We start from the raw sequence: 25,958 nt of genomic DNA, 5'->3' as shown, positions 1-25,958 counted from the left end.
GGCACTCCGGCCTGCCACAGGATTTCATACCTCCCAGCGTCTAGCAGGAGCCTGACAGCCTCTGACGTTTGGAACGAATCTCCCTCTCTGTGCCTCGCAGGGGCCTTTACTTCTGCTACTCTGCACTTCTGGGGAGGGTTGGCTGAACATTAGCTCATGAAGCAGCCCCCGGGGTCCTTCCCAGACTCCGATCCTGCCTGTCTCATCATGTCCTTCTTGAGGAGAGATCGCCAACTTATTTATCCCTCTCATGAAAAGGAGAGAAGAAAGGAAGAGCAGAGAGTCTCAAGGTCAGCCAATGTTTGCAGAGGAAAAACGGTACGCGGGTGGATGTGTGCTGAAGGAGAAAGAGCGCCGTGCAAACACGAGGGAGCGTCTCAGCCAAAGAAAAACTACGGGCGGTCTCATTTTCCTCATTGAATAAGACCTCATTCACGATTGCTTATGCTGTTTATACAAATGAAGAGCCACAAAGAGACTGGTGTTCCCACCCAGGAGCTATCACTCTGAGACCCTGGGACAAGCGACAGAACCACGTTAAGCCTCCTGCCCAATGTCTGTTGGGTGTGATGACAGAAGGTCAACATCCCTGGGGCTGAAGAGGATTAAATGAGACACGTGTGCAGAGCCCAGCACAGAGCCTGCGACAGTGGGCACTTAGTGGACGTTGACTTTAGTACTGATTTGTGAGGCCAGCCCATCACAAGAGCATTGTTCCCGATAGTCAAAAGGTGGAAACAACCCAAACGCCCATCGACAGATGAATGGATGAACACAACGTGGTCCATCCACACAACGGAATATTATGCAGCCTTAAAAAGGAAGGGAATCCTGTCACATGCTATGACACGGACGAACCTGGAGGACCTTAGGCTAAGAGAAGTCAGTCAGTCACGAAAGGACAAATACTGTGTGATTCCACGTGCACGAGGCACCTAGAGTTGTCACATTTATGGAGACAGAAAGCAGAATGGTGGTTGCCAGGAGCTGGGGGACGGGAAGGGGGAGTTAGTGTTTAATAGATACAGAGTTTCCGTTTTGCAAGATGAAAAGAGTTACAGAGATGGAGGGTGGTGATGGTTGCACGACAATGTGAATGTATGTAATGCCACTGAATTGTACATTTAAAAATTATTAAAATGGTTAAAAAGGAAAAAAAAAAAAGCCCAAAGAGTCTGAAACAACCCCTGGACTTCGGCAGGGAGTTGGGGGGCGGAGGGGAAGCATCAGATCTCTTCCTTCTCGTCTCTCACTTTGAGCTCCAAGGCCATGGGAAAGCGGCCCTCACCTCAATACTGAGAAAACCAGAAAAGATGGAGATGCCCAAAGTCAGGATTGGAGCATGCGGACCACGATCGACGCTGGCAGCGGGTGTATTCTAAATCTGATGACCACCGCCGACCACTCACTGGGACGGCTCAGGCCCCCCACCAGCCAGTCAACTACAACCCGTGAAACTCGAGCAGACAGATCCTCAGCTGCTTCCTGAAGAGGGTGAAGAGGAAGCTTGCACCCTTGGAGGAGGAAGAGGTTGGCTCAGCAACCAGGGAATTGCCCCTCTGTTAGCAGGAGGAATCCCCGTGCGTAATAATGATGCTATGGAGTAGGCGCTAGGTACCAGAAACTCTAAATACATTTCCCCTGATTGTTCTAATCCCTGATGGGTGAGTACAGTCATCCCCCACCTCCCCGGGCCTCAGTTTCATCTGATAATAGTGCTGACCTCATAGGGCAGCTGCGAGGGCTAAATGAGATCATCCGTGGGCATACAGAGCATGCAGGAAGCTCTGAAGAAACCAGCAGGGGCAGCAGTCAGCACAGACAGCCCCCTCTCTGCGGTCTTCTGGGCTGCCTGCTGGTAGTGAGCGACTCTGCACACCAATGCCTTTGCTGGAGCTAGAAGGAAGGGCAAGGATTGCTAGGCAACCCTCAGCTAACCCCTCCCAGGAGGTTTTCCCTGATTGCCCCTCCAGGACTGGGCCAAGGGGCCTACCTCTGACTAATCTAGTGCTTCCCTCTATCCCAGCACTTGACATATCGTGTCATAATGTAATGACTGCTGACTTGTGTGTCTTCCATGAAAACACCTAGAAAGTGGGGACAAGTTTGTACCCAGCCCCCAGCACCAGCACATTCTCTAGCTCATAATATGTTGGATGGATGGATGGATGGACGGACAGATGGATGGGTGGATGGGTGGGTGGGTGAAGGGTAGATGGATGGATGGATGAGTGGGTGGGTGGGTGGGGGGATGGATAAGGGGATGGGTAGATGGATGGATGGGCGGATGGGTGAAAGGTGGGTGGGTGGATGGATGGGTGGATGGATGGGTGGGTGGGTGGATGGATGAATGAACCAAAAGGGAACCCTACCTCTAATTGAAAGCCCTGGCTAGGAACTCATTCACATTCTCTCTCGAGCATACACACTCCTCTTTTCTAGTCCCTTTGCTCCCTTCATCCCTTGTGCTTGGTGGTTGAGTTCTCACACTCTTCTTTGGCAGCCTGGGGTTTGCTGAGTCGGATCCTGGGCACGGACCTACATACCGTCATCAGGCCATGCTGTGGTGGAGGCCCACAGAGAAGAACTAGAAGGACCTACAACTAGAATACACAACTATGTACTGGGGCTTTAGGGAGGAAAACAAAAGAGGAAGATTGGCAACAGATGTTAGCTCAGGGCCAATCTTCCTCACCAAAAAGCATAGCTTAAAAAAAAAGAATCACCTGGGGAGTTAAAAAAAAAAAAAAAAACCTCACATTTGGGGCTTTTTCTGAAGCTTCATCCTTTGCGCAAAAGACACTTGCATTTGGGGCTTTTGTTCTTTCCAAAAAAATGGGCAGAAATAATTGTTTACTTTAAATCCACATAAAACATCCCAGAAAAATTCATATTCTGTCTCCGAATGAAGAAGGCTAGGAGGCGAGGCTGTTCCAGCCGTGGAGCCACGAGTTTGTTTTGACAAGTTATCTCCTTATAAGCACACTGGTTTATCTTACGCTAAACAATTAGACGTGCATTTAGGCAAAGGAAAAAATATACTGGACATTTTCTAGACAGCCTCTTAGCGTCCATGCCAGTGACACAAGCCTCTGAACACAGGACTTATGTTAAACCAGGAACGCAAATGTTTATTGCGACACTCGGAACATCACCATCCGTTTGTTGCATTCCCAGAGGGATGCACAAGGAGGACTGCGGGAAGTGATGGGAGGAGGAAGAGCCCACAAGAAGAAACAGCGGGTCTGGGAGAGGCCTGGGGTGGTGGGGGGGGACTGGAAGAGAGGGGAATCTGAGAGGCTGAAATCATCCACAGGCTGAGCCACTGGTTCTCAACTGGAGGCTGGTTTGTCCCCCAGGGGCCATTTGGCAACATCTGGAGACATGCTGGTTGTCATAAGTTGGGGAGGGTGCTACGAGCATCAAGAGGATAGAGATACTGCTAAATGTCCTACAATGCACAGGACAGACACCTCCTCCACCCCACAACAAAGAATTATTTCAGACCCAAATGTCATAACGCCAAGGTCAAGAAACCCTAGGCTAAGAGGAAGTGTTGTACAAACCAGCCCTGCTGCTCAGCGGCTGTGTGAGTTGGACAGGTTAATTAAACTCTCTGGGCTGCAAGAGGAATCCCATAGCAATCTGTGGGAGGGAGTAAATGAGACAGTAGGAGTGTAATGCACACAGTAGGTGCTTCAATGAATGTTAGCCTCTTTTATGCACTCCCCCCTGTCCTCTGCTTTCCCGAAGCTTATTTATTCTTCAATTCACTCACTCCTTTAACCAAGATGTATTGAGCATCTCCTATGAGCCTGGACCTGGGCACTGGGTACTCAACAGCAGATAAGGAAGGCAGGGTCCCTCTCCTCATGGAGCTTACATCCAAGCAGCAGAGGCAGGCAATCAATAATGTATAACAAACTTCTGACTAGTGCCATGATGGTAAAGGACAAGTGCCAGAGACCAACCACCTGTGAGGTGGTCCAGGAAGGCGTCTCCAAGGAAAGGACGATGAAGCAGACAACTGGAGGACAGAAGGAGCCAGTGGTGAGAAGAGAGGGGTTTTTCAGGGGGATCGGGGGAGGGTGGTGCTGGTTCCAGGCAGAGGGAACAGAATATGCAAAGACTCTAAGAACACCCGGGTGTGCTCAGAACGGACAGAGAGCCAGTATGGCAGAGCACAGCTGGCACAGAAGAGAGGGATGAGGATGGTAGGGCCTTGTAGGTCCTGAGAAGGCACCTGGATTCTAGCCAAGATGTCCTGAGAGGCCCTTGAAGGCTATTAAGGAGAGAAGAGACCCAGCTCCAATGGGAAGGATGAACTGGAGAGGGATGAAGGCAGAAGCTGGGAGATCAGTTGGAAGGCTGCTGCAGAGGTCCAGGCGAGAAGGGATGGCGGTGGTCATGGAGACAGGGAAGAATTTGAGATATTTGTTTGAAGGAGAATAATTATAAATCGCACAAGACTGGGTAGAGGGGAAGAGAGAAAGGGAACATTTCGCTGTTCAATGGGTGGTCGGGCTGTGCAGCCAAGGTTGACACACAGATAAGGGCCATCCAGGGAAGAGATCCGTGTGTGACTCAAGGTCACTGAGAACAGACAACACACACACTGGTTCAGGTGGTCCAGTGTTTACTTAGAGCAAGAGGAGAGAAAGAGCACAAGATCCAGTCCCTTGGAATGTGTCAGTCCCCCACGGCCAGGGATCTGCCTGCAGGTGACACTGCAGCAGGGCTTCATGCACCCCACTTCGTGCTGTGGTGGAAGGACCCCAATCTCTCCCCACCAGAAGCAGATAAAGCAATAGCGGGTGGCCAGGTGTCATGCGATGCACACGCACGAGCAGAACAAACAAGTACATGTGAAGCCCAGAGCAGGGGAAGATATGACCAAGCAAGGACATATATCCAGCACCGGCCATGAGGGCTCTTTATGTCTTTGCAAGGAAATGTTTAAAGCCCAAGGCCACTCTTATGCAGCCATGCAGGGGTGGAACAAGCAGTGTAGGACTGCCTCTCCCCAAAGGGAAAAATTCAGCACAGCTCCTGGGTCTTTGGCTTCAGCATTGAATGGTGGATGGTGGGTGCAATTACTGAGGAGAGAGAGACAGGAAGAGCAGGTTGGGGGCGGGAAGCAAGAGAAAAGACAATCAAGAAACACTCTGTACCTCTGGGTTCCTTCCTGCCTGTCCACCCCCTGACCACCTCCTCTCTTTGTCTGAGTTCAATGACAATGTTCTCAACCCCAGCAACTCTAGAATCAACTCATACCTGAGACTTCCAAAGCATCTCTTCCTCTTCTCTACTGAGAGGAAGCCAGAAAGACTGACTCTTCGCCCCAACCTGGGGAGGGGGAGTCCCCAAGCCTTGCCATGGACACGGGCCCCCCAGAGATGCCGGCAATGCTTTCTAGGTACCCCATCTGCTTCCACACCACCAAGAAGCACTTCCACTCAGGCCCCCTGCATCTTTTCACCAAGCACTCCTCCAGCCTCACAGTGTGGTCCCCGGAGCAGCAGCAGCAGTGTCTCCTGGGAGTTTCTTAGACATGCAGAATCTCAGGCTCCCATTCGGACCTGCTGAACCAGAATCTGCATTTGAACCAGATCCCAGGGGATTCGCGCGCACATTAAAGTTTGAGGAGCGCTGGTCTTCGGCTCAAAGCCAGCCATCCATAACACTCCTATACGTCAGTTGTTTGTGATTATGGTAAAAAATGCTACTGGCGTGGCCTGAGATGATTTGTTCCTACACTTCAAGCGCCACCCGGGGCTCAAGATCCCGGTGACACTGAGATATTTATGCATTTCCCGCTTCTGTGATCTCTGATCGCTCATCCTCAGATTTTCCGGATAGTAAATTTTAAACAGGTCCTCCTTCCCTCTCTGCTCCTGTCTGGACCCCCGTGGCTCCTCTTTGAGATTTTGCGAACTGGCTGTAAATCATTTGGCGCTTGGGTTAGCCACCTCTGCAGGCTGCCTCACCCACAGGCCACTTGGACCGGTGGTTTATCAAGGAGACGAGCTTCAAGGGTCCTCTCTCCTTCGCCTGCTCAGGGGCACTTGTCCCTCCAAGGAGTCAGCTCCCTTCTGTCTGCTCAGGTTTCTTTTCCTTTCTTCTTCTCCCCACTCCTCTGTGTCTGGGAGAATGGCTGGCATCCACACGGCCATTACCTGAGAGCCCTGGACGTGCAGAGCATGAGGACTCCACGTCCTCCCAGAGTAACAACACCCATTCGTCCAATACTTTCCTGGTGCCAAGCGATGGGCAGTATTGATCAGAAGGGAGAACCTAGTATGTCAAAATTGGGAAATCAGTTTAAGGAATGCATACATAAAAGAATCATGCCTGGCATGTGGTTGAAAGTTGAATACTATGGAATGAAAAGTTGAGATCTGTGGTCAGAGGTTTTGTAAAGGTAGAATCATGTAGAAACATAAACTTGGAAATATTCTGGAAATTGTGTTAGTAGAAATGCAACATAGTAAATGTATTGGTCCGAGGAGAACACGTCACTGTTGACCATCTGGATGCAGACCCAGGTGGCATAAGGGAAGACCTATGAAGAGTCTACACTCTACAACCCCAATAAGAGAGTCATCTAGGATTCTCGGAGGCTCAGCCAGGTCAGGCATGGGTCTCGCTAAGACCAGCGTCTCTTCGGTGGCCTCGATATGAAAGGCCGCTCCTCATACTAAAGACATCATGTAGAGCGAAACTTCAAGTGCATTCAATAACCAGGATGGAGCTACGTGGTGTTATCACAAGCTGTGCCTTCACAGAGGGGTTGATGTGGAGTTTGGGAAGGTGTAGAGTAGAGGACAAACGATGGCTCTCACCAGGCAGGGCTGGGTGGTAAATGAGGAGGATACACTGAAGCTGTGCACCCCAGAGCACTTTGGGCAAGGTACTGGGCTGTCGTTTCTGCTGCTGCCCTGGTCCCCAGCACCTGCCCCACCTGTCAACGTCGCTACTCGGAAGGCAACACTGGAGGAGAGGGGAGAGGAGCTCACACCAGCCATGGGGCTAAATATTTTACGTGGATCATCTTGTTGAATTCTTACGACAATTCTTTTTTCTTTCTGGAAGCTCCATCATATTTATTTATTTATTTGTTTGTTTATTTACTTACGTTCCATTTTATTTTATTGCAGTAAGAACACTTTACATGAGATCTACCCTCTTACATTTTGAACTGCACACTACAGTTTGTTGACTAGAGGGGACAACATTGCACAGACGATCTCTAGAACTTACTCATCTTGCTTAACTGAAACTTTATTCCCATCGATTAGCAACTCCACATTTCCGCCCCCTCCCCCCCACCCCAGCCCCTGGAAACCACCATTCCACTCTCTAATTCTGTGAATTTGACTATTTTAGATTCCTCATAGAAATGGAATCATGCAGCGTTTGTCTTTCTGTGATGCACTTATTTCGCTTAGCATAATGTCCTTCAGGTTCATCCATGCTCTTCCATATTGCAAAATGTCTTTCTTTTTGAAGGCTGACTATTACTCCATTGCATATATATACCCCACTTTCTTTATCCATTCATCTGCTTAAGACAATTCAGTACTGTCATGTATCCCCATTGCACAGATGAGGAAACAGAGGCTCAGGGAGGACCAGTAGCTGGTCTGCCCAAGTGGTGGAGCTAAAATTCAAACCAGGCAGCCTGACTCCAAAGCCCACACTCCTGACCACTTTGTAGAACAATCTTCCCCAGAAAGACCCTGGTGCCACAGATTCAGGATCAGAAGATGACAATCCCTTAATCTGGGGGCTTGGGACATCAGTGACCCCCTTCATAAGTCCAGGTCAATCTAGTACCATCATGAGAGGGAGCAAATATGTCTCAAGTGATGCCCTGTGTAGCTTCCAAGCCCAGTCGTAGGGAACTCAGAAATGTGCACACCTTCCACCTCTTGCAATTCTGTGCCCTCAGTTTGCAGCATGAGAATAAAGAATAAATTGCAGCGTGGGTAAAAGAGAAGAGAGTAAACTCCTGAATCCAGCTGACCTGAGTGGGTTAGTTAGAGGGCTCAGCAAAGGGAAATAGCACAGAAACTTTTATGGCCGCCAGTCCTACGCAAGTTATATAACCTCTGATCTGCAGCCTTAGCTGCACCTTGGGGCCACCTGGGGAGCTTCAAAAATTACTGACGCCTGGGTCCCCTGCTCAGAGATTCTGGTGTGACTCGTCCACAGTGTAGCCTGGGAGCTGAGAGGTTTTTAAGGCTCCCAGGTGATTCTAATCTGCAGCAAAGTTTGCGAACCACTGGGTTTACCCTCTCTGGGATCTCAGGACAAATCTGGATGGGTAGGCTTCTAGAATCGAGCAATACCTCTCAAGATGTGGTCTGTGGACCCCTGGCATCCGAATCACCTGGAGATCTGGTGAAACATGCACATCTCCGGGTCCTGCCCCCAGAAATTCAGATTCAGTGTATCTAAGGAATGGCCAGGAATCTGTATGTGTAATAGCAAGCTCCCTGGGGGGTTCTGACACCCACTGCAGTTTGGGACCCTTTAGAACTGGCTGTGGTCAGAAGCTGCAGCTGTTTTCATCCAGGTGGCTATGGAGAAGCAGGAGAAATGAGCTGAGACAGACGCAGAAGCCAGCTGAAGAAACTCAGGGACAAACCTCATATTCTAAGCATTCCTGACACCTAGAGAGAGACGGAAAGTGCTTGCAGGCAAGACCCAGGGGAGATAGAAAAACGTTTATAGACTGGCGCTTCTGAAGACTCCAAAGGGCCATTTCAGCACATGCTGATGTCACGCGGGACTGGTCTGGGAAAGGGCTTCTGAAGCCGGGGGTGGTGACAGTGGCCATCGCTTGACGGTCCCCTCCCGTCCTTCCCTCTCCTCCTGAGTCCTGGGTCTGACAAGGCACAGAGGGCTGGTCTTGTCCTCCTCACCCTAGAACCAGCAGAGTGCTGGCAAGTGACCAAGCAACCACGATGTCGGAGGACAAGAAAGTGCGGCTAGAGGGGAAAGTGGATCTTAAACAATAACACTGGGCACGCTTCATCAGAATTCAAAACTTTTCTGCATCAAAAAACACTCTCAGGGGGCTGGCCCGGTGGCACAGTGCAGGTTCTGCTTTGGCGGCCCGGGGTTCACCGGTTCAGATCCCGGGTGGGAACAAGGCACCGCTTGGCAAGCCATGCTGCGGCAGGTGTCCCACGTATAAAGTAGAGGAAGATGGGCACGGATCTTAGCTCAGGGCCAGTCTTCCTCAGCAAAAAGAGGAGGATTGGCAACAGACGTTAGCTCAGAGCTAATCTTCCTCAAAAAAAAAGAAAAGAAAAAGAAAAAACACTCTCAGGAAAATAGAAGAACATTGAAAATCATATATCTGATAAAGGTCTACTATCGAGAACATAAAAGAACTCTTACAAATGAACCATAAAAAGACAAATAACCCAATTAAAAAATAGGCAAGGGACTGCAATAGACATTTCTCAAAAGACGACATGCAAATAGCCAATAAGCACATGAAAAGATGCTCCACATCACCAGTGATTAGGGAAGTGCAAATCAAAACCACAATGAGGTACCACTTCACACCCGCGAGAATGGGTAAAATGAAAAGAACGGAAAATAACAAATGTTGATGAGGATCCGGAGAAATAGGAACCCTGGTGCATTGCTGGTGCGAATGTAAAATGGCGCAGCTGCAGCAGAAAACGGTCTGGCAGCCCCTCAGAAAGCTAAACCTAGAATTACTATATGACCCGGCCACCTTACTCTTCAGTATATACCCAAGAGAATGGAAAACCGACGTCCACACAAAAACTTGTACACAAATGTTTATAGCAGCATATTCACAACAGCCAAAAGGTGGTAACAACCCAATGTCCATCCACTCATGAACGGGTGAACCAAATGGGTTATATCCACACACTGGAGCACTGTTAGGCCATCGAAAGGAACGAAGGACTGATACAAGCTACAAGGTGGATGAAACTTCAAAACATTCTGGGAAAGAAGCCAGACACAAACGTCCACATACTGTATGGCTGCATGATTCCGTTTATATGAAATTTCCAGAACAGGCAATCCAAATAGAAAGCAGATTTCTGGCGCGTCAGGGAGGAATGGGGAGTGACTGCTAATAGGAACAAAGCTTCTTTGGGGGTTTTTGGAAATGTTCCAGAATTAGACAGCAGTGATGGTCAATATACCAAAACCCACTGGAGTGTAAACTTTAAAATGCTATATTTTATGTTATGGGAATTACATTTGATTAAAAAGTTTTTAAGAAAAGCTTTAAAAATATTTTTAAAATACTATGTATCATTCATCAACCAATTCCTCCTCACTGGGCTAAGTGCTATACAGAGATTAAAGGCCTTGTTTTACTCTTTTAAAAATCCTATGAAGTAGAGTCTATTATTGTCAAGAGACAGCATGGTGTGCTAGCTGAGAACATGGCTCTGGAGCCAGACTACCTGGGTTAAAATCTCCCAAAATCAGCATCTCAAAGAGATGTCTGCAACCCCGTGTTCACTTCGGCATTAGTCACAATAGCCAGGATATGGATACAACCTAAATGTCCATTGATGAATGAATGGATAAAGAAAATGGAATATTATGCAGCCTTGGAAAAGAAGGAAATGTTGTCATTTGTGGCAACATGGATGAGCCTGGAGGACATCATGCTAAGTGAAGTAAGTCAGACACAGAAAGACAAACACTGCCTGATCTCATTTACATGTGGAATCTAAAACAATGATAATAATAAAAGCCAAACTCATAGTAATAGAGAGTGGAATGGTGGTTATCAGAAGCTAGGGTGTAGGGGAAAATAAGAGGAAGAAGGAAGGAAAAGAGGAAGGGAGGAAGGAGGAAGGAAGGAAGGAGAAAGGAAAGAAGAGAGAGGGAGAGAAAGAAAGGTGGTGGCTGCCAGGAGCCAGAGGGCAGGAGTCACGGGACTTAGTGTTTAATGGGTGCGGAGCGTCAGTTCTACGAGGTGCCAGGTTCCACAGATGCATGGTGGCGTTGGTTGCACGTCAACATGAATGTACTTCATACAGCTAAACTCTACACTTACAAATGGTGACGACAGTAAATTTTATGTTATGTGTATTTTACCACCACAAAAAATTGGACAAAAAGAAACCCTCAGCCCTGACCTTGCTGGTTGTGGGACTTTGCATCGGTCATTTCATCTCTGTGTGCCTCAGTTTCCTATTCTGTCTACTGGGGAACACCATAGCATCTGTGCCTGGCACCTGGTAAGCATCTAATAAGTGTTGGTTGTTATTATTTTCACAATCATACACAATCAGATTAGGAAACTGAGACCCAGAGAGATAACATGACCTGGCTAAGATCCCACAGCCAGTATGTGTAGATCTGGGCTCTGAATAAACAGAAGGAGTCCAGAAACTGCTCTTGGCCTTTAAAAGCTGTGTGTGTATAAAGACAGTGAGAAAATTCAAACCACTCCCTTTTACGATGTGAGGAAATTCACTCCGAGACCCATCCGCAAAAGTGAAAAATGTGGGGCCCGCCCGGTGGCGCAGTGGTTAAGTTCCTACATTCCACTTCGGCAGCCCGGGGTTCGCCGGTTGGGATCCCGGGTGTGGACATGGCACGGCTTGGCAAGCCATGCTGTGGCAGGCGTCCCACATATAAAGTAGAGGAAGATGGGCACGGATCTTAGCTCAGGGCCAGTCTTCCTCAGCAAAAAGAGGAGGATTAGCAGCAGATGTTAGCTCAGGGCCAATCTTCCTCAAAAAAACAAAAAAAGTAAAAAATGTGCCGGATATGCTGCCATAAGAAGGCATAGAAAAATGAGAATGCTCTCAGGCCCAGACATAGAGCTGACCACACCATTCCCCCAGCCCTGTGCCTGGGGTCTCAGTAAGCAAAGTGGGTCGAGATCCCACCCCCATGCCTTCCTGAGGCCCCCTGAGGAAGTTTGTCCTGCCGTTGGTGTTGGTTTACCCTCCCTGCCGCGCTAGGCCCTGCTAAGCTTTGCCGATTACCTCGCGACGGGATCCAGTGGCTGTGAAACTGGGCCTGGACCCAAAAACCATTCACAGGAGAACGTTCAAGCAGGCACATCTGTTCCGTCAGTCCCACAAAACTTGAACCACGGCGCCAAGTTCATCCCACAGGGACGAAGCCGGGGCCTGGAAGCCCAGACACGAGGCGGGCGGGCTCACGTCTGCCCTGAGCTCTCGCGAGGCCTGCCCTCGCTGCAGGGCGGGGCGGGAGCAGGTGTCCGCGGCCGTCCTGAGAGCCGGGACCTACAGCACACTCCTCGCGTTAGGAGATGCGTTTGGTTTAAATTTGGTTTCAGACTATATTCATCTCACGGACCATTCGGAACACTCTTTGGGGTGTGGCTCTGAGAAATACAGAGAAGACACAGGCTCCATCCTCACGGTCTGGAGGAGAAAGAGCCAAGGGGGCTGAACAAACACCAAGGGTGCGTCTGGAAGAGTCAAGGGGACTATGGGCTTCTCCAAAACTGTTGCTTCAGCCACACCGCTCCCCCCCCCCAATCCACATTCAAACATCCAACTGTCTCCAAGCACCTCACCTGGATGTACCTGCCGGTTGGCAGAGCGTTGACCCCCAAACAGGTCCACATCCAAATTCCCTGGAACCTGCGAGTCTGTGACCTTACACGGCAAAGCGGAATCTGCAGCTGTGATTAAGTTAAAGACCTTATGATGGGAAGACATCCTGGATGATCAGGTGGGGCCAACACAGTCAAAAGGGTTCTTAGAAGCAGAGAATCTTCCCGGCTTTGGTTAGAGGGAGATGTGACCACAGAGGAAAGGCCCAGAGGGATGCAGTGTCGCCGGCTTGGGAGATGGAGGAAGCGGCCGCAAGCCAAGGGATGCAGGCGGCCTCTAAAAGCTGGAAGAGGCGATAGACGGATTCTCCCCTGGAGCGTCCAGAAGGAACACAGCCCTGCTGGCCCCTCGATTTTAGCCCAGTGAGACCTGTGGCAGACATCTGGCCTCCAGAACCGGAAGATAAGAAATAGGCATGTTTTAAGCCACTAAGTTTGTGGTAATTTGCTAGGGCAGCAACAGAAAACTAAGATGACATCAAACAGGCACCTCGGGGCACAGCAGCTCCCACCTTCCAGTTGCTCGGGCCACACACTCGAGAGGCAACTCTGACGTCTCTCTTCCTCTTACTCCTCACATCCCATCCATCAACAAATCCACCTACACTCTCACCAACACCACTAGCAGCCTGGTCCATGCCACTGTCACCTCTCCCCTAGATGACGGTCTCCCTGTTTCCATTTGTGCCCTCTCACAACCCAGTCCACACAGCAGCCAGAATGGCCCTATGAGTCAGTCTACCTCCTTTATATGCCCAAAACCCTGCAATGGTTTCCCAGGAAAGACCTCACTCCACCCCACAAGGCCCTTTACAGTCTAGCTGACCTCCAATTACCTTTCTGCTATCATCTCCTTTCCTCCCCAAGCCACCCTGGCCTCTTTAGTGTTCCTCAAACACACCTGAATTGTCCCCACCTCAGGGCCTTTGCATATGCTGTTCCCTCTTATTTGAATGCTCTTCTGAATGGTCCACGCCCTCCCCTCTTTTGTGTCTATTCAGATATCATCTTCTCAGTGAAGCCTTCCTTGATGTCATATTTAAAACTGCAGCCTCATCTCTGACATTCCTTATCTCCAAGACGAATGTCTTAAGGTGTCTCTGAGGTAAACACATTATTGTCCAAACTGAGATGTTTCTGAGACCTTCAATAATTACCCTGCGGCAACAGACTTAAATTGAGACAGACCCCAAATGTCCCTCCTTATCTATTTTTCTCCACAGCAGTTACTTTTTACCCTCGTATTTGACTCGCTGGTTTTGTTTATCCTCTGCCTCCTCCCCCTCCTCCTACTCAGGAATGGAAGCGTCATAAGGGCGGGGATTTCATCCACTTGGTTCATCTCCCAGGCACACAGTAGCGCTCAATAAATGTCTGTGGAAGGAAAGAATGAACGGGCCTCAGAAGAGAGGTTCTTAACCCAAAGAGTGGTTCACATCAGAGAAGGGAATACCTTGAAGGGCAACCAATAAGACAGCCACACGGAGGAGAGGAAGGGGGAGGAAAAGGCAGAAGGACACGTTAGTCCAAGAAGAGGGACCAGCCAGGCAAAGGCGTGGTGTTGACAACAAAAGCAACCGCCCACAGCAGCATAATGGCAGCAACATCCACTGGTGCTTTGCTCTGGTCTTGGCTTCACGCTGAGCGTTTGCCGTGCGCTGCTGTGTTTAATGCACATGCACACGTGGTCGGCACTGTCACCATCCCCACTGATGATGTGCAGAGCCCAGAGATGGAGCACCTCATCCAAGGTCACACAGCGGTAAGCAGTGGAGGGCAATGAAACCAGGGAGCGTGACCCCAGGCATTGGATGGGTCAAGGAGACGGAGAGAAGACACTTCAGGAGAAGAGTCTAAGCAAGCGCGTGGAGTCCAAGGGAAGCATCTAAAAACTATCAAGAGTTTGACGCAGCTGAAGTCCACGCAGGAGATTTCGGGGAGAGAGAAAGCTAACTGTGGGCAGGCACCAGGCTCAGGCCTTGGCAGCCTCTGGGACCTCCGCGCATATCCAGCATTCTGAGGCTCTGGGCAGCTGGGACACCACATCCAAGAACACTCGTGAGATTTTCTGAAACGTTCCCACGTGACCCCTTGAGTCGAGGGGACTGGAATTGGTCTCTGGGTTTTGGAGGCATCCAGCACACGGATTTCCCACGGGAAAACTGGATGCTGGCCATCTCGGCACCCTGACTGACTGAGGCCATCCCTCGACCCTTATCCATCACTCTACCTTCATCGGCCCCTTGTAAAGTGAGCCCAGTGACATCGTTCCACGCGTGGAGAAGCCAGCTCAAGAATTTCACTATGGGGAAGCTGACCCATTAACACAACTCAGGTTGTTTGACTCCTTAGCTCTGCAAACCCCCAAGGCGAGTGTGAGCAAGGACGCATGCCCTGACATCACGGAGCAGGGAAACATTCCCTACAGTGGGAGGCAGTACAGCCCAGTGGTTAGGAACTCAGGCCAGGTCAGACATCTCTGCCTTTGGCCATCCATGTGATCCAAGATGAAGTATTTCTCTCTCTAAGCCTCTCTTTCCTCATCTGTAAAATGGAGATGCGGTAAGGACTGAATAAAATTGTGGCGATGGTTTCGTGGATGGATGTATACGTCAACACGTGTCAAGCTGTGTGGTTTACTGCATGTCAATCGTGCCTCAATAAAGCTGTTACAACTGCAAAATTTTAATAATAATAATAATGACAAAGTGCTTAGGCCGATGCCCGAAACATCTTCAGTAAATGTAAGATGAAGATGTTGTTGGTTTGTGCCGTTAATGGTGTCGGGCTAGCACCATGGCACTTCACAGGCCAAGCACCCAGACCTGTGCTGGAGAGACGACAGCCTCACCTAATCCTCCTGACCACACCATTGGTCAGTGTAACCCTCATTTCACAGAAGAATGAAGAAGCCACACAGGTAGAATGTTCTAGAACAGAGTAAGTCCTCTTTCTAGCATGTGCTAGTGGCAGATGAGCAAGGCATAGGAGAAGAAAGTGACTCTTAGAGGAAGCAAAATGATGTGCTGTGAAGGAGGCAGCCAGCAACACCCAGGGATTCTCTGAGCACCTGGGGGGTCCCCAGCTCCTGGGACGAGATGTGGGGGGACGCAACCCACATCTTCATCTCTGCTCCATCACTACTGTCCTGCGGAGGCACCGCCCCAGGCTGAGATCGTCTCCCTTTCCCCGCCTGCAGCAGCTGCCTGGGGCCAAGGGCACAGCCCCCTACAGCGGAGACAGCAGAGGAACTGACAGAGCCCCCAAGCAGGGGCGCGCGTTGAATGACTCTCAGATCACTGGGTCTGCACTGCAACCCCAAATGTTCTGTTGTGCCTTCTGAGTCCCCGTGTCTTTCCTCATCAGCAGCCATGGTAATGACAATAACAATAGCCGCACAGCCCTGCGCTCAGTGGCTTCATTCATTCTAACAACTAGGCGTCAACGATGCTGACATTTGTTCTGCACCTGGGCCCCTCCTCTGACCGCCCAGCGAATACAGTATTTATTGAGGACTTGCTGTGTGCCAGGCTCCATCTTAGGGCCACAGATATGGAGGTAAAGAAGCTACACGAGGTCCACGCCTTTAGGGGCTTAAAGTCTAGTGGGGATTGGCATATAAATAAAAGCAAACAAGTAAACACCGCAATGTAACAATATAAGGGCTGCGAAGGAAATGAAGTGTTGGGCTGGAGAAAAGAAGAGAGAGCTTACGAGGTGGTGAGGGAAGGCCTCTGGGAGAGCTGGCCCTCGAGCTAAGATGCGAAGGATGAAAGAGAGCCAACACAGAGAGAAAGGCAAAGCCTACGGGGTAGGAGGGAGCCTGGCACGTCCTGGGAAGAAATGACAGAAGGGCACTGTGATGACGGAATGGGGTAAGCATCGTGACACTTCAGTGTGTTCCCATCAGAGAGCCCTGGGTTCAGTTCCTGACACGGCTACCTACTGGCGTGTATGAGCTTGAGCAAGTTACCCTCTGTGCCATTCTGTTCTTAACTAAGGACAAATGAGGTTGCAAATGAGGTTGATAACGGGAACCAGCTCATGGAACCGTTGTGAAGATTAACCTAGCCAATTCCTATGAAGCGCTTGAAACACAGTATACAGTAAGTGCTCAATAAAGGTTAGCTATTATTTTTATCACTCCCCTGTCCGGTTGCCTGGATTCAGTACCACAGACAACATTGAGGGCTTGCCACTTGGATCTGCTTCACCTCTGCAAGATCACCCGTTGGGTTTCTTGCCGTAGTTCTCGCTTACAAGGCAGTCAGCAAATACTTGCTGAATGAGCAGACCCGTGAAGGAGTGGGCTTCCTGAGCCCCTTATTTTTAAGCCACGGAAAGGTACCGTTAGGACTCCTTATGATTCGATTCCTCTGTAAGCCGTGTGATCCGGCCTGGAATTTTGCATTCCTGGAATTTTGCAGAAAGGAGAGGTGGAAGGGAGATGGTTATTAGCCACTGTCTCCGCAAACGCCGAGCCATCTGCACCCCGTTCCCTAAGCACAGACCTCTGTGGGCGCGGAACTTCAGAGCCCTGAAAGTTGGAGGGATTCCGAGCTTGGATCCCTCAGGCTAGGCTATTCTTGGAAGCTGAGCACCTCGCCTGCCACAGGGAGATGAGTCATGCGGAGGGCGAAGGCTTGATGGATTTCTCCGCCACAGCAGCTATTTATCAGGGTAGATCTGTAGACCACAGAACACCACGGGAGGGACGGGGCTCCGATCTGATGCGACTTCAAACGATACCATCCTCGCCTGCATCCTTGTTTTGTATCCAGATGAGAATACCTGGGACCCTGAGACCAAACGCTGTCCTTTGACATACTGTCCCCTGTTATGCTTGCACAGCCCTTGGAAGAGCTGGCAGAGTGGTCCCCAGCCACATGCCCCCACTCCACGCTCTGGTAGCCCTTTCGTCTATTCCCACCTTGTGTGTTCCGTCCCCGAGCATTGCCCCCTGAGAGACTCCAAGATCTTGGAAGGTCTCATACTGCAGAGTTTGCCACTGCTCATAAAACTCCGAGTCGTGCCCGAAGGCAGAATAACAGTGGCTTATTTCATTTTGTTTCTGCAAAGTCCCAACTGTGGAAGAGAGTGACATGCCATAAACAGCTTAAATGTCGATAATATAAATAGGACCCGTGGGGCAATTTCCTAAGATTTCACACGCTTTGTCCTGAGTTCAGCAGGAGGCAGCTGTATGCACTGCTGGCCTTTGTACATTTATTAGCAGGGGCAGCCGGCTGCGGGGGAAATCCGGGGGCCTGGTTAATTCCACTTGCCTGGTTTCCTTTGTTCTTCCCAAACTGCCTGGCGGAAGTTTCTCAGAAGTCAGCCTCAGCTTGCACTTCAGAAGCTCTGCTCCTTACATATGCTCCCAGAACGTTGCTCCGAGTGAAGGCAGCTTAATTAAAAACCACATTCAATCAAACTGTCACTTTGTTTATGAAAAAGTGTCGAGTGGCTGGAAATGGCAAGAACAAGCACTGAAGATTAATGCTGGAAATTTATCCTGATTAAAAGTATGATCGAGGCATTAAGAGAGAAAGCCCTGTGAACCCCGGGGGTCCCTAAGCCCAACATCCTGCCGCTTTGGAGACACACAGCTGGAGACAGTTTTAACTACAAATGGGACTTCTCTGCCCAGAGGGTTTCTACCTTCCTGAAGACAAAGCGTCTGGCTGGAACGGGCGTTAGGGAAAGGAAACACACCTGAGACGTGCTCATGGGCATCTCTCCCCAACCTGCCTGTCTCCTACAAGGCACGTACTCCAAATGTGATGCTCACTGGATCTGGGTCACACTGGGGAACTGATGCTGAGATGAGGAGGGACCTCAGAGACACCCTGATCCTACTCCCTCATTTTTCAGAGTGAGAAACTGAGACCTAGGGACCCACAAGAGTCAGCTCAAGGGTGCCACGTAGAAAAGGACCTGGGCATTTGTGACAATGTGGATGGACCTTGAGGACATCATGCTAAGTGAAATAAGCCAGACAGAGAAAGACAAGTATCATATGGTCGCACTTATATGTGGAATCTAAAAAAAACCAAAAGAAAGGATCAGATTTGTGGTTACCTGGGCGGGGGGCGGGGGGGGGGGTGGAATGGGCAGAAGGTGTCAAAAGTTACAAACTTCCAGTTATAAGATAAATAAGTACTGGGGATGTAACGTACAACATGAGGACTATAGTTGAGTGCTGCTCTATGGTACATTTGAAAGTTGCTGAGTACTAAAAGTTCTATCACAAGGAAAAAAATGTTCTTTTTTTGGGAGGGGTATCTCTATGAGATGACGGATGTTAACTAAGCTTATGTTGGTACTCATTTGCATTACAGGTAACACAAGTCATTAGGCTGCACACCTTAAACTTACACAGTGCTGGATGTCCATATCTCAAGAAAACTGAAAGAAAAGAAAACGATGTCTAAGGAGAAAAAGAAAAAAAGAAAAGGACGTGGAATCGGGAGGTCTGAGGTCAGCTTCCCTTCCAGAACTTGTCAGCTTCCAGAACCCTTATTTTCCCACAGGGTTGTGAAGCCACTGGTCTATTTTATCCAGCAGAGAAATCAGTTCTAGAAAAGCTGGTCCAGAAACAGGCAGCCTTTACCTGGCTCTGCAAACAAGGTACCTCTTCTGTATCAGTGGTTCTGATTCACCAGACTCGAAACCACCAAAACATCCTATGGTCATATTCCAACTCCTCTTACAACGGAATTATGAGAGGGCTTCGGAAAACAGCTGTTCTCCAAGCCACAGGCTTAATCCAAAAATCTGGAAGATGAAGACAGAGTCTCTGTTTGGTTTGAGTTACCAGCTGCGGCAGGCAGAATTCTAGGATGACCACCAACGATCCATACCCTTTGTAAGACCCCCCACCCCTTGAGGATGGGTAGCACTCTTGTGACTATGTTACTGTCATAGGATAAAGGCAAAGAGATTTTCAGATGTCATTAAGATCCCTCATCAGTTGACTCTGAGTTAATCAAAAAGGAGATTATCCTAAGTGGGCCTGACCTCAGCCGGTGAGGGCTTTGACTTTCCCTGCACTCAGGGACTAGAAAAGAGCAAAGAGACTCTTTCTAAATCTCTCTCTCTCCCCATGGCTGGTTTTGATCAAGGAAGCCTAGGTGAGTCCTACAGCTACAAGGAAATGAATCCTGCCAACAACCATGTGCTCTTGAAAAAGCATCCCAGCCATTGATTGCAGGCTTGTCAGACCTCAAGGAGAGAACCTAGCTGAACCAGGCCCAGACTCCTGAGCCACGAAGTCTGTGAAATAATAAATAGGTTTGGGGTAATTTGTTACACAGCAATAGATAGCTAACACACCAGCAAGAACCAACCATTCCACGGAGGTCGAGGGGGGGATGACGTCAGTGGCACCAAAATAAGGCACCAGCACTGGACGTCCCCCGACGTGGGCTTCCTTCAATAGTAATAAAACAGAAAAGACTTCAGACCCTAACTGGTCCATTTCCTTTTGCCGCCATTCCCTTTTTGAAAATTAAACACTAACACGGGTCCCCTGGGCTGACTGGATCAGTGCAGGACGAAATAAGCTTCCTCTAAGAGGGAAGGAAAAGAGGACTCTGCCAGCAGAGGAGGAACAAGTCGCTCTTTGAGAAAAAAGAAACAAAAAACATGTTTTCAAAGGAAACGTTTGAGCCTGAAACCTAAAAAAACAACAACTTCAGCCAAGAAGAAACTCCCACCATTTGGCATTTGCAGGAGCTAGAAGAGAGATGAGGCAAAAGGGATCTGGTTCTGGGTGTACAAACCTCTGACAGGTGTGCAAGACACGACAACCCTCGTGTTAACTCTCCCCATCCCTCTTGGACCCCAAACAGGTGCTGATGCACAGTGAGAAGCAGCCTGGCTGCTGGGAGATGGGGGTAAATGTTGTGAGACGGTACTTGATTTAAGTGCTAAATGTTGGTTGCTGGTTTCAGTGGTAACCTTTGAGTGAAGCCGGTTTGATGATGGAAAACTTCCGTTTCAGAAATTCCTTGCATGGTCACCCAATGCCGTCAAGATAAAAATCTAATTTACTGAGTAAGACCTACACAGCCTGTCGTGCTCTGTACCCTGCCCACCTCCCCCGGGTCTGCATTCCGAACTGCAGGCTCACCACACCTCTCCCTGAGCGGCTTCTGCTTACAATGCCCTTCTCTGCCCCCCTTTCCCACTCAGAGAGCTGCTATTTGTCTTTCAAGACATGCTTCAAAGTCACCGCCTCCAGGAAGCCTTCTCGGACTCTTCCCATGATACGTTAGCCATCCCAGCCTCTGCTCAGTTTCCTCATCTGCTCAACAGGGAGAGAAATAGCCCTTGGGTGGTAAAAATTAAATAAGTTACACATCGCGTGCGAGAACTTGGCAACATGTCTTCAGCACATAAGAAACACTCAGCTACTATTTCTGTTATTTACTGAGCACCTATGAAGCGCTAAATGCGTGGGCTGCTAGTGTGCAGGACAGGCACAGACAGGGCCCTGCCTGCCGGCACCTTAAGTGTGGGGTTTAGCACAGTCCTGGGCTAAAGACTTGAACTCTGACCCTAAGACCAGAAACAAGCCCTGGATTCTGACCTCATTGAGAATCCCTGTCTACAGGAGGCAGGAAAAAGGGAGCTATGACAATTACGCCTCTCATTTCGGGATTGGATGCTGTGTGCATGCCTCACATGGCTGCTTCTTCACCTCAGCAGATGTCAGCTCCTCTGGGGAGGTTCCCACCATTTCTGCTCACTAGGAATCAATTGTTCCCTCGTCTGACTTTCCTAGAGTCTGACTTGAACCTCTTAGGCACTGTTCTTCCAAGCCTTAATCACCAGCTGCTGTGTTATATATTTATTTGTTTATTTTCTGCCTCCATCCTCTGAAATGTAAGCTCCACAAGGACAAGGGTTTGGACTCGGCTCATTGCTCTGTGACTAGGACCTGGGTCAGGACTTGGCGTATAGTAGACACTCAATAAATATCTGTTGAATGAGCGACAGGAGGAGGAGCCAGCACTTTGACAGGGCTTCCTAGGCACCAGGAACTGAACTGCATTGTGTATTAACTCACTTAATCCATGCGACAACTCTGTGAGCTGGGTGTTATTAACCCCACGTTAGGAAGGGAGAAGCTGAGGTGTGGAGCATTTCAGGCACTTGTTCCATCATACAGCTCGTGAGTTACAGAGTAAGGATTCAAACTCAGACAGTCTGGCTCCAAAGTTTATGCTCTTAACCACAACCATAGAATGAATGAATGAATGAATGAAAAGGAAGGAAGGAAGGAAAGAAGGAAGAAGGAAAGAGAGAAAGAAACAAAGAAACAAAGAAAAAGAAAAACTTAATGTCTATCACCTCCTATAAACGTAGTGTCTGGGGTTATATTGAGGGATGTGCTTATCTGCTCCCCCGATATCTTCCAGAATGTTGTAACCGCTACATAAAGCAAAATCCTATGCCTTGCACACAGTAGGCACTCAGGAATGTTTGTTGAATTGGATCACACCTGAGTTAGTGCTTCCAGACATTCTAAGTACCTTTTCATGCAAATCTCCAGCTTTCCTTCCCCTGGAGAGTCACAACACCTGTGCACGAATTGCAATGTTGCTGGTCCTTATCCAGAGCTTTTGACAGTAAGCAAACCAAAGCTACCGTGCCTCACAGTGACACTGCCACCAGTTTCTGGGCCGTGAGAGTGTTCGATCGATGTGGATAACGAGTTTAGAGGAGCAATGATGACAAAAGAAAGGAGCATTCTGCATCCTCTCACTCTCCCCGAGGAGGGCACGTGCGTTGCGCCTGCCCAGGAGGGTAGGCAAAGCTGCAAATATGTAATATGTCTGTGGCAAGAACCAGCAGCTTCCTGGCCACACTTAACTGCAAGTGAGCAAACCCCACCATCTCCGCTGGCTCAGAAGCAGCTGCAAAATCGTGGTGGGTCCCCAGGAGAAGAGACGCCATACAAAGAGGAGGAGCAGCTCAGAAGAGGAGGGAAGCAGAGAAAAAAAAATCTGGCTACATGTCTACCTGGGACAATCTGTTTTCTCAACAATGCAGAGGACTGTGTCCAGGACCAGGCAGGCAAAGCGTGGACATATGCCACTCCGGGGTTAATCCACGGACCGCGGGGCGGAGAAAGCAGCATCGCAAGGCTGCCGAGCTCTAAAAATACCAGCACGCCCCCACCGTGGACGAATGGTAAGCTCTTAGTGGACAGGAATCCTGCCAAACGAATGCCTAGCTGGACACTCCAGAATGAGTCCCAAGCCTGGGGACTATGAAAATGTGGACTCCAACTAGGCAAGTGGTTTTCTCCTGAGTATTGTCAGAGATTGTTGAAGGTTTAAGAGACTGGTGTGTTTGGACTGCCCTGAGCTGGAGGGAGGCAGGAGAAGAGGGAGAGAGAAGCAGCTAGCTCCTGCTGTGGCAGTGGAAACCAGTATAGTGCCGTGGTTGAAGCCACAGACTCTGGAGTCAGATTGACTTATATCCTAGATCTATCACTTAGTAATTATGCAGCACTGGGGGAAAAAATAAATCTCTCTGAGACTCGGTTTCCTCATCTGTATAAAGGAAACAATAATCATACCTTACTGATTTTCATAAGGACTTTAGTAGACTACAGTACTGTTCAAATATTCACTGCCCCTCTCTGCAGGATGCCTCCCCCACTTAGTTCAGGCTCGAAGCCAGTGGAAGCGATATGTGCCACTTCCAAGAAGAACCTTTAAGACTCATCTCATGAGCTACACCTTTCTTTTTCCCTGTGCCATCAGACTAGCAACCACGCAGATAGGGGCTGTTCCCTCAGCCTGAGTCGTGGTTCTAAGATACGAGCCACAACTAACCTAACAAAAACCGTGAGCAAGAAATAAACCTTTGTTTTGCAAGCCATTGAGATTTTGGAGCTGTTTGTTACTGCGACATAAGTAAGCTTAAACTGACTGATACAAGGACTAAATGAGATAATCTATATAATACCCTTAACACATATCTGGCATTTTCTAAGCACTCAGTAAAGCTGACTTATTATTACTCATATCAATGTCGTCATCCATGGCCCTCTCCCTTTTGGAGATGTCAACACCTTGTTGAGAAACTAATGAAAGCCTTGGAACCTCTCGAGAAATGCGCACACGGGCACAGTTATGTGTGCAGCTATAGGTGGCTCCCAGGTCCCAGGTTCAGAGCCCCCGGCAGAGGTGCCCAGGTTGAGAAACCCATCTCGCCATCTTGAAATAGATGCCCTAAGCTTCAGCATGGAAATCGCCATCAGACACTCTCTGGGGCCATGTCAAGTATCACCAAGCCCATTTTACCAGCCCCAGCCCTCGAAAAATGCCAGGGGGAATGGTCTCCAATAGCTGCAACAGATGAGATTAAAATAAACATCAGGGGAAACGGTCAAATAAAAATGAAGGCACTTGGAGGAGGGCAAGAGGTAGGGACCACCGTGCCCTCAGTGAGATGGGAGAGGCCCTGCAGCACCAGCAAGTCCTCCTTTCTCTGTAGCAGAAAGATGGGGTTCGAGTCGGATAACGTGGTTCCATATGAATTTTAGGATTTTTTTTCTATTTCTGAGAAAAATACCCTTGGAATTTTGAAGAGAAGGAAACATCCTCAACCTGATAAAGGGCTTCTACCAAAACCCCACAGATAACATCACACTGGGTGGTAAAAGACTGAAAGTTTTCCCCAAGATCAGGAACAAGGCAAGGCTGTCCGTTTTTACCGTTTCGACAATATCGCACTAGAGAGGCTGGCCAGTGCAATTTGGTAAATAACTTAATTAGTCAATTAACTAAATCCATCCAGATGGGAAAGGATGTAAAACTGTAAAAAACCCTAAAGAACCCACAAAATGCCAGTTGAACTAATGAACAAATACTAGAAACAAAAATTTAGAAAACAAGTCCATTCGCAATAGCGTCAAAAGGAATAAAATACACAGGAATAAATTTTAACAAAAGAAGCATAAGATTTATACCCTGCCAAGAACGAAACATTGTCTAAGAGAGTGAGAGAGAATTTAAGTGAAAAGAGAGACATTCCAAGTTTGTGGACTGGAAGGCTATTAGATTCAATACAATCTCCATCAATATTCGTGCAGCAGAATTTTTTCATAAAAATTGACAAACTGATTCTGAAATCTATATGTAAATGCACAGGATGGAAATGGCCAAATAATTTTGAAATAGAATGGCAGTGTTGGAAGACTTGTACTACCCAATTTCAAACTTATTATAAACTATAGTAATCAAGAGAATGTGGTATTGGATGTGAGGGCGACCTGGCTGTGACATCTGTCACCCCATTGATCACCAGGGTTGATTCGGCTGATCTGCTGGCTAGGTGGGTGTCCCCTTCCTCCCTCACTGCTCCACGTGCATCCCCCCTGAAGATGGGCGCTCGGGCAAAGAGGACAACCTTCCCCGAGAGAGGAGGACCGTTCTTCGGTCAAGGGTATACAAGTAGCCGCTCTCCCCTGCTAGACCCCCCAAACCAGCTCTCAAGGTCCATTTGTACAAGAACCTAGAGGAGTCAAGCTTCCAGGACTCCAGACACATCCAAACGAGGCACTGCATGTGGCAGTCCGCGTTTCTTTAAAAAGAAGGAGAGAATGTGGTATTAAAAAGTAAGGCTAGACATGCAGATCAGTGGAACATAACCAAAAGTTCAGAAAGAAACCCTTACGTTTATGCCAATTGATTTTTGACAAAGATCCCAGGACAATTCAATAAGGAAAAGACAGTCTTTTCAACAAACAATGCTGGGAAAATTTAATATCCATAGGTGAAGAAGTGAACTTAAATCCTTATCTCAAACTGCACACGAATATGAACTCAAAACGGAAGTGCTAAAACTACAAAGCTTTCGGAAAAAAAGATTGGAGAAAATCTTCGTGACCTTGGCTTAGGCAAAGAGTTGTTAGCACCACTTTTTTTATGAGCCATAAAGGGAAAGGGGTAAATTAGACTTCATCAAAATTTAAAACTTTCGCACCCCAAAAGACACCATTAAGAAAATGCAAAGACAAGCCATTGACTGGGAGAAAATATTTTCAAATCATATATATGATAAAGGAGTTGTATCAAGAATATATGAACTCTTACGACGCTATAATAAGAAAACGAACCCAACCGAAAGATAGTTGAAAGACTTAGATATTACACCAAAAATGACCTACAAATGTTAACAAATACATGACAAGGTACTCAATATCATTAGACATTAGGGAAATGAAAAAACCACAATGGGATACCAACCACAATGGGATGCCACTTACATGCTCATGAGAAAGGCTTAATAAAAAACACGAATATTGGCAAGGATATAGAAAAACCAAAACTCT

General features: G+C 48.4%; 1 protein-coding gene and 1 long non-coding RNA gene across 2 annotated transcripts in view; both read right to left on the bottom strand.

Annotated features, from left to right (window-relative positions):
- The window catches only part of LOC138917028 (uncharacterized), a 65,926-nt gene extending 53,737 nt beyond the window's left edge, over positions 1-12,189 (bottom strand). The window contains exon 1 of the long non-coding RNA XR_011424355.1: positions 12,006-12,189. This is a non-coding gene — a long non-coding RNA (uncharacterized lncRNA). The remainder of the gene's footprint in view (positions 1-12,005) is intronic.
- GRIN2A (glutamate ionotropic receptor NMDA type subunit 2A) overlaps positions 1-25,958 on the bottom strand; it is a 361,399-nt gene that overhangs the window by 255,116 nt on the left and 80,325 nt on the right. The gene's annotated exons all lie outside the window — the stretch shown is intronic.

Source organism: Equus caballus, chromosome 13 (assembly GCF_041296265.1).
Source record: "Equus caballus isolate H_3958 breed thoroughbred chromosome 13, TB-T2T, whole genome shotgun sequence".
NCBI lineage: Eukaryota > Metazoa > Chordata > Mammalia > Perissodactyla > Equidae > Equus > Equus caballus.
The sequence above is the reverse complement of the archived record's forward strand: the minus strand, read 5'-3'. Positions and strand labels throughout refer to the sequence as shown.